The sequence below is a fragment of the Triticum urartu genome, chromosome 2A, assembly GCF_056163025.1.
Source record: "Triticum urartu cultivar PI428250 chromosome 2A, HENAU_Tu73, whole genome shotgun sequence".
In the NCBI taxonomy this organism is placed as follows: Eukaryota; Viridiplantae; Streptophyta; class Magnoliopsida; order Poales; family Poaceae; genus Triticum; species Triticum urartu.
This window is the reverse complement of record NC_141874.1, coordinates 92,978,978-92,986,707: the sequence shown is the minus strand read 5'-3', so window position 1 is coordinate 92,986,707 and position 7,730 is coordinate 92,978,978. Positions and strand designations below refer to the sequence as shown.

Here is a 7,730-nt window from a genome sequence, read left to right as displayed (position 1 = left end):
GCACGCAAGAGGGGGCGATTGTCACGTATGACACCAAGGCCCCAGCTGACGCTGCGATGGAAGAGGCGACGGGCGAAGCAAAGGCACACGGCAAATGCGTGACCAGTGCACGTGAGTCACTGCAAGTGGGTCCGGGGAGTGGGTGAGCTGGTGACGGCCTGCGTGCCGTGGGGGTTATGTGCGACTGCGACCGCGTGAGTGAGGATTATGAGGTATGAAGATAAATTGAACGCACGAGCGAAGCTGTTCTTCCTCGCGTCTCTACCAGATCCCCTTTCCTTGATCCTTCCCTTCCCTTGATCTCCTCTTCCCCCACTTAGATCGATCGAGGGCTGTGACATAGGGATATTGTTTGGCACTAGTAAATGGTGTGGTAAGTGAGTACTCACGAGGCAACCACTTCAGTCCAGATCCAAAACAGTCATTAACTGGCACTGATCTTCTAGCTAAGAGACTAAGAACCATCCACTTTAGTCATTGGACGCGAGGGGTCTTACCATAAGCGATTTTAAACTAAGAACGCGCCATGCAGCAGCATGCTAAAATTCGGGCCTGAAATTTGTGGTTTACTCGAAACCAGAAATATTGGAATTTCTGCTTCCTACTTGTCAAGTACTCCCTCCGTTCCTAAATATTTGTCTTTTTAGAGATTTCAAATGGGCTACCACATACGGAGTATATAGACATATTTTAGAGTGTAGATTCACTTATTTTGCTCCGTATGTAGTCACTTGCTGAAATTTCTAGAAAGACAAATATGGAGGGAGTAGATCGCAATTGGCCATTAACTGAACACTACAGAGTACCCATCTCATACAACCACGAACTGACTGTTTCAGGAGAAGAGATCGAACGCATCGATTCTATTGCACTTGGGTATAGATATAGTTTACAGGAGGGGGGCACGCAGCCACGAACGGGGTCGTGGGGTGACCACGATCAGAGGAGGTGGGCGAGTGTGCTTACAGGGAAAACTGCACACATGCACTCCTTTCTACGGTACAACTACAACGTACAAATACAGTATGCTAACCCCCCCCCCCCCCCCCCCCCCCCGCAGTCTTGGCGTCGGCGCTGGAGACGCAAAGGCTGGAGCAAAACTCTCTGAAGACGTCATAGGGCAGCCCTTTAGTCATCACGTCGGCGAACTGCTGGCGAGTCGGGACATGCAGGACGCGGAATTCGCCGAGGGCCACGCGCTCACGAACAAAATGGATGTCCAGTTCGATGTGCTTGGTGCGCCGATGGTGAACTGGGTTGCTGGAGAGGTAAACTGCAGAGATGTTGTCGCAGTAGACGAGCGACGCCGTGTTGATGGTGCAGTGCAGTTCGCGGAGGAGCTGACGAAGCCAGACACACTCAGCAATGGCATTGGCGACGGCGTGGTACTCCGCCTCCGCGCTGGAGCGGGAGACAGTAGTTTGGCGTTTGGACCACCAGGACACAAGGGCGTCGCCGAGGAAGATGCAGAAGCCGGAGGTGGATCGCCGCGTGTCGGGGCAGCCTTCCCAATCCGCGTCGGTGTATACGTGGAGCGACAGGGACGAAGAGGCCCGGAGATGAAGGCCGAGCTCAGTTGTCCCGCGCACGTACCGGAGCACCCGTTTGAGCAGAGCCCGATGACAGTCCCGCGGATCATGCATGTGGAGACAAACCTGTTGCACGGCGTAGGCGAGCTCGGGGCGAGTGATGGTGAGGTACTGGAGAGCACCGGCGAGACTCCGATAGGAAGTGGGGTCAAAGACGCGGGGACCATCCGAGGACGGCAGCTTGGCCTTGGTATCCACGGGCATCGGCGCGGGCTTGCAATTGTCCATGTCAGCGCGCTCCAGGATCTCCTCAGCATACTGGGACTGAGAGAGGAAGAAGCTGGAGGCGTCGCGGGTCACCCGGATCCCCAGGAAGTAGTGGAGCTCGCCCAAATCCTTCATGGAGAACTCGGCAGTGAGGCGGGCGATGATGCGCTGGAGAAAGGCGGCCGAGCTCGCTGTGAGGACGATGTCGTCCACGTAGAGAAGTAAGTAGGCGGCATCAGCACCAGCGTGGAGGAGGAAGAGTGAGCTGTCCGAGCGCGTGGCGACGAAGCCGAGCGTGGCGAGGAAGGTGGCGAAGCGCTGGAACCATGCGCGCGGCGCCTGTTTGAGGCTGTAGAGGGACTTGACGAGTCTGCAGACATGCTCGGGCTTGGTGAAGTCGACGAAGCCGGCTGGCTGCAGGCAGAACACCTCCTCCTGCAGGTTACCGTGCAGGAAGGCGTTGCTGACATCGAGCTGGCGCACCGGCCAGCCACGCGAAGCAGCGAGGGTGAGCACGGTGCGGATGGTGGCGGGCTTGACGACGGGGGAGAAGGTCTCGCCGTAGTCGATGCCGGCGCATTGGCGAAAACCGCGGACGACCCAGCGCGCCTTGTAGCGTTCCAGGGAGCCATCAGCGCGTGTCTTGTGCTTGAAGATCCATTTTTCGGTGATCACATTGGCACGAGGGGGACGAGGAACGAGCTCCCAGGTGCGGTTGCCGATGAGTGCAGCGAACTCTTCCTGCATGGCAGCGACCCAGTTCGGATCGCGAAGCGCATCGCGAACAGATCACGGGATCGGTGAGACGTCCGGCGAGGGAGCAACAGCGGCGTTGCAGATGTAGTCATCGCGGTACTGTGTGCTGGGGCGGAACACACCAGCGCGAGCACGGGTGATGATCCGGGGCGCTGCCTCTGTAGTGGAAGAAGGGGGCAGCGCGGGCACGCCTGAGTTTGAATCAGGGCCGCGCGATGCAGATCCGACGGCGGCACTTGAAGGAAGCAGTCGCGCGCCACTCGACGGAGGGCTGGAGCCGCTGGATGGTGTTGAGGCAGATCCAACAGCGTCGCTTGAAAGGCGCGGGTGCGCGCCAGAGGACGAGGCGCTGGGGCCGCTGGATGGGGATCCAGCGGTGGAGTTTGAAGTCCCGGAGAGCGCGCGCGTGCTGTCGCTGGAGCTGCAAGGTTCAACCGGCACCGGCGAGACAGGCGTAGGCTGCCGCTGGAGGGGCACGGGAACGAGACGCGGGGGCGGCGGAGCGCTAGGGGCAGGCGGTGGCGCTGCGGCGAAGGGAAACGAGGTTTCGTAGAAGCGGACATGTCGAGAAGTAAGGACGCGACGAGTGGCTGGATCGTAGCAACGATAACCACGGTGGTCAGGGGGATAACCCAAGAACACGCAAGCGACAGACCGGTGATCGAGCTTGTGCCGTGCGGTGGATGAGGTGTTGGGGTAGCAGAGGCAACCAAACAGCCGGAGAATGGAATAGTCCGGGGGAGCACCCAGGAGCAGCTCATGTGGTGATCGCGGCGAGGAGGTGGTGCACGGTTTGTAGTTGAGGAGAAGGGTGGCGGTGACGAGAGCTTCAACCCAAAATCATGCGGGGAGGGAGGCATGGAAGAGCAGAGAGTGCACAATGTCATTGAGAGTGCGCATCACTCGCTCAGCCTTGCCATTTTGTTGGCTCTTGTATGGACAGGAAAGGCGGAAAGTGGTGCCGTGGGTGGAGAGGAGCGAGCGAACAGCAGCGCTGTCGAACTCCTTGCCATTGTCTGTCTGAAAAGCGAGGATGGGGCGCTCAAACTGTGTCTGAACATAGGCGTAGAATTCAGTAAGAACAGAAAGAACATCAGACTTGTGACGCAAGGGGAAGGTCCAAACATAATGAGTGCAACTATCGAGTACAACGAGATAGTACAGAAAACCAGACACACTAGTCACAGGAGATTACAAACATCTAAATGCAACAACTGAAAGGGGAAATAGCTACGACTATGTGAAGTGGCGAATGGCAGACGAGCGTGCTTGCCCAGCCGACAGGCGTGGCATGTGTGGACAGCCAAGGGCGCACAACCGAAGGAGAGCTGAGGCAGCACGCGGCGAAGAGCATCATCCCCAGGGTGGCCAAGACGCTGATGCCACAGCTCCACGGTGGCGACGCCGGCGAACGGACGCGAGGGAGGGAGCGCGCGGCAGGGCGTCACACGGTATAGATCGCCGGTCGAGTCACAACGCAGGATCACCTGGCGGGTGCGGATATCCTTGACAGAAAAGCCAAGTTTGTCAAATTCGACGGAAAAAGGATTGGCATGAGTTAGTTGACGAACGGAGAGAAGGTTGGTCAGGAGAGATGGTGAAACTAGAACATTGCGAAGAATTAGAGAGGAGTTGGTGGCGATCAGAAAACCGTGGCCGGTGTGCGTGATCGGCAGGTGATCGCCGTTGCCGACCACGATCTGGGTGGGAGAGGAGTGTGGGACAAGAGAATGGAGGTTACCAGGATTGTTGGTCATGTGGGACGCCACGCCGGAGTCGATGTACCAGTCCGACGTGCTCCCGGTGGTGGGGGAGGAAGTGGACGCAGCCTGCAGAGCCGTGCGCAGAGCCCCCATGTCCCAGGGTTGTGGAGGCGGGGGCACGGTGCTGGAGCTGGCTCTGGGGTCGCCGTAGTGGAAGCCGGGGGGTGGGCCGTAGACGCCGTAGCCAGACGACGGCGGGGGCGCACTTGGGGCGGCGAAGTAGGCCTGCTGATGAGGTGTGCCGGGGCGAGGGCCGAGGACGCCAGCGCCGGGCGTGCGCCAGGCCATGGGCCAAGCTTACACGAGGCCGGTCCAGGAGTTGGCACCGGGCGCCTGACCTGGGAGGGCAGGCGGACGAGCGGGCGGAGGGGCGGATGAAGAAGACGCGCCCGGAGTGCCACGACCGTGACGGCGGCCACGGCCACGGCCACGCCCCGAGTCAGGGGGCAGGGTGGTTGGGGAAACCACAGGAGTCGATGCAGGCATGGTGGGTGGCGCCGGAGCGCACCCGGCCACCATGGCGTGCGCGTGCTGGAGACGAGCCGTCTGCTCCGCGCGGTGTTCCTCCAACAGCAGGAAGGAACGAGCCTGCAGGAAGGAGGGCAGGGGCACGCGCGAGGTGAGGTGCGGAATGGCATCGTGGTACTGGCGATCGAGCCCACAGAGCATGTTGAAGAGCTGCTGGGTCTCGGAGACGGGCTGGCCGAGGTCGTGAAGCTGATCGGCGAACGCCTTCAGGCGAGTGCAGTACTGCATGATCGTGAGATCGCCCTGGACGAGCGCGTGGTACTCGGCGTCGACGTACACGGCGCGAGACAGCTGGTTGTCGTGGAAGATCGCCTCGATGGCCGCCCAAAGAACGGCGGCGGTGTCCTCAGGCTGCATGACCGCGTCGAGTAGCTCCGGCGATATGGTGGCGTAAAGCCAGTGAACGATGCAGTGGTCGATCATCACCCACTCGGGGTCACGGCGAGCCGGGGCAGCAGGGGCGATGAGATGATCGCGGACGCCGAACATGCCGACGATGGTGTGGAAGAAGCGCCGCCACTGCGCATAGTTGCCGGCATGAAGATCGAGGATGATGGGGACATGGTGGCGGATGTCGATGGTCTGGAGGACAGACGCGGGGAAGGCACGGAGCGGCTGGAGGAGGGTGTTCTGGAGGAGGCCAGCGGCTGCGCGATCGCCGTCGTCGGAGGAGGTGGGAGAGGGGACGGGGTTGCCGTCCATGGCAGCGGAAGGGTGAGGGAGGTCAAGAGCGAAGGGGTTGGTTTCCTCAGTATCTGATACCATGTTTCAGGAGAAGAGATCGAACGCATCGATTCTATTGCACTTAGGCATAAATATAGTTTACAGGAGGAGGGCATGCAGCCACGAACGGGGTCGTGGGGTGACCACGATCAGAGGAGGTGGGCGAGTGTGCTTATAAGGAAAACTGCATACACGCACTCCTGTCTACGGTACAACTACAACGTACAAATACAGTATGCTAACATTGACGAACTGAACGGACCTATATATGTCTAAATGCATAGCCATATTTGAAACGGAAACGTGTGGGCGTTAGCCAACTCACCCACACGTCGCCATCATCGTCCAGTAACTTCTGCACGAATCTTGGCACGAATTAGCTGATTTTGTATGCCACGTAGGACAACTCGCGTGTGTGGTGTGTGATAGAGGACGCCCACACATCCGTTTTTACCACACGGAGGGGCCGGTGTGTGGGCGTTTAGCAGTTCGCCCACACACCAGTTTTCAGTCACGCACAAGGGCTGTTGTGTGGACGTTTACCATCTCGCCCACACGCCCGCCTCCTCTCCCACACCCAAGCTGCCAGTTGTCATGCGTTTTGCAGTGTACATGGTAACTGCCCTAGTGTGATTGCAAGCAGATGGCAACTCTCTTTTTTTACCCGAACATGTCAGTTGCCATATGTTTGGCATGGTACATGGCAAACTGCTCTAGCGTGCACGTAAGTAGATGGCAACTCTTTGTTTTTAAATGGCAACTGCCGTAGCGTGCTTGTGAGCATATGACAACTCTCTCTTTTACCTGAACATGTTTTTTGCCATGCCTTTTTTTGTAGCGCTACATGGCAACTGCCTAGTGTTAGTAGGTGGCAACTCCTAAAGTTTTGAAATCATGGCAACTGCAGTAGACCAGACCACACATGGCAACAGCTGTAGTTGTCCAAAAAATGGCAATCTGGAACTTTGACCTGAGATGGCAACTGCAGTTGAGCAAACATGGCAACTGTAGTTGTCCGACATGGCAACCGTAGTTCAGCGACATGACAACTGCACTTAGACGAACATGGACGAGGGTCCGGCCCATGGCAACTGCGGGGCGCGCGGTAAAGTGTCACGTGGGGCGTGCGGGACCACGAGGTACGAGGCCTGACGTACCGGGCATGTGGGCGTTATCTATTTCGCCCACACGCACGCGTGTAAGAGGGACCGGGAGGGAAAAAAAGAGGCGTGTGGGCGCTAGTTGTTTTGCCCACACACAGACGTGTGGGCTGGTCCTCTTAGGCACCACACAAAACGTGTGGGCAGATTTCTTAACGCCCACACATATGGCAGTTAGCGGCGTCCATTTGAAAAGAGTTAGCCCCAGGACGCTTCAAGGGTCTTCAGATCCCAGAGCTACGGCGGCACTCAGCCTCAGGCCGGAGATCAATCGGAGACAAAAGGGTATTATTAACCGGAGGCGAGAGGGTGAGTGCACCTGTTGAATTAGAAGGGGTTCAAAGCTGGGACTCCGCACCGCCAAGCAATTCGTAGCACCCCGGAGAGCTGGGGAGGCGCGCCGCGTCCGGCTTATCGGCGCACCGTCGCTGCCGGCCCCCGCTTCGAAAAAAATCGGCGAGGAGGAAAGGCCCGAACAGAGTGATGCGCTCGTGGTCACCATTTGGGCCCCTCTGCGCGAGCGTAAGCCCAACCACGCGGCCCATCTTTTTTTTAATTCGAAAAAGAAAACCTGCGCGCGCTTCTTTGTCTTGGGAAGATTCACGGACGCTCCAACTTCAAGCTTTGATGAAAGAACACTAACAATGCTGATGTACTGAAGACGTGAAGTTGTTCGAATGCAACTTCTGCTCACTCCACGCAATCTTTTGAATCCAATCGAATACGACAGTACCAAATACCAATCATCATCAAAGGCATACAGCGCCATTGTTTGTGAAGCATCAACTTCCCGTGCCGGGTTGGCAGGTCAGGGGGGGCATCTGCCGAGGAGGAGCTGTGGGGTGGGAATGTTGCAGTGGCGTTTAGGGGAAGAGGGGTGCGGCGGGCAGTGGCAGCAAGTGCATTCGCCAAAGACGATCTGTAGGGAATTCTCCATTTTGAAATTGAAACATCTGATAGGTCAATCTGGCAAACAAAATCACTTGTCTGTTTTAGCTGCGGGG

General features: G+C 57.9%; 1 pseudogene; it reads right to left on the bottom strand.

The window, feature by feature from the left end:
• Nucleotides 1–3,392: 3,392 nt before the first annotated feature.
• LOC147984014 (uncharacterized) lies at nt 3,393–5,608 on the bottom strand (annotated as a pseudogene).
• Between the last annotated feature and the right edge of the window lie 2,122 nt (nt 5,609–7,730).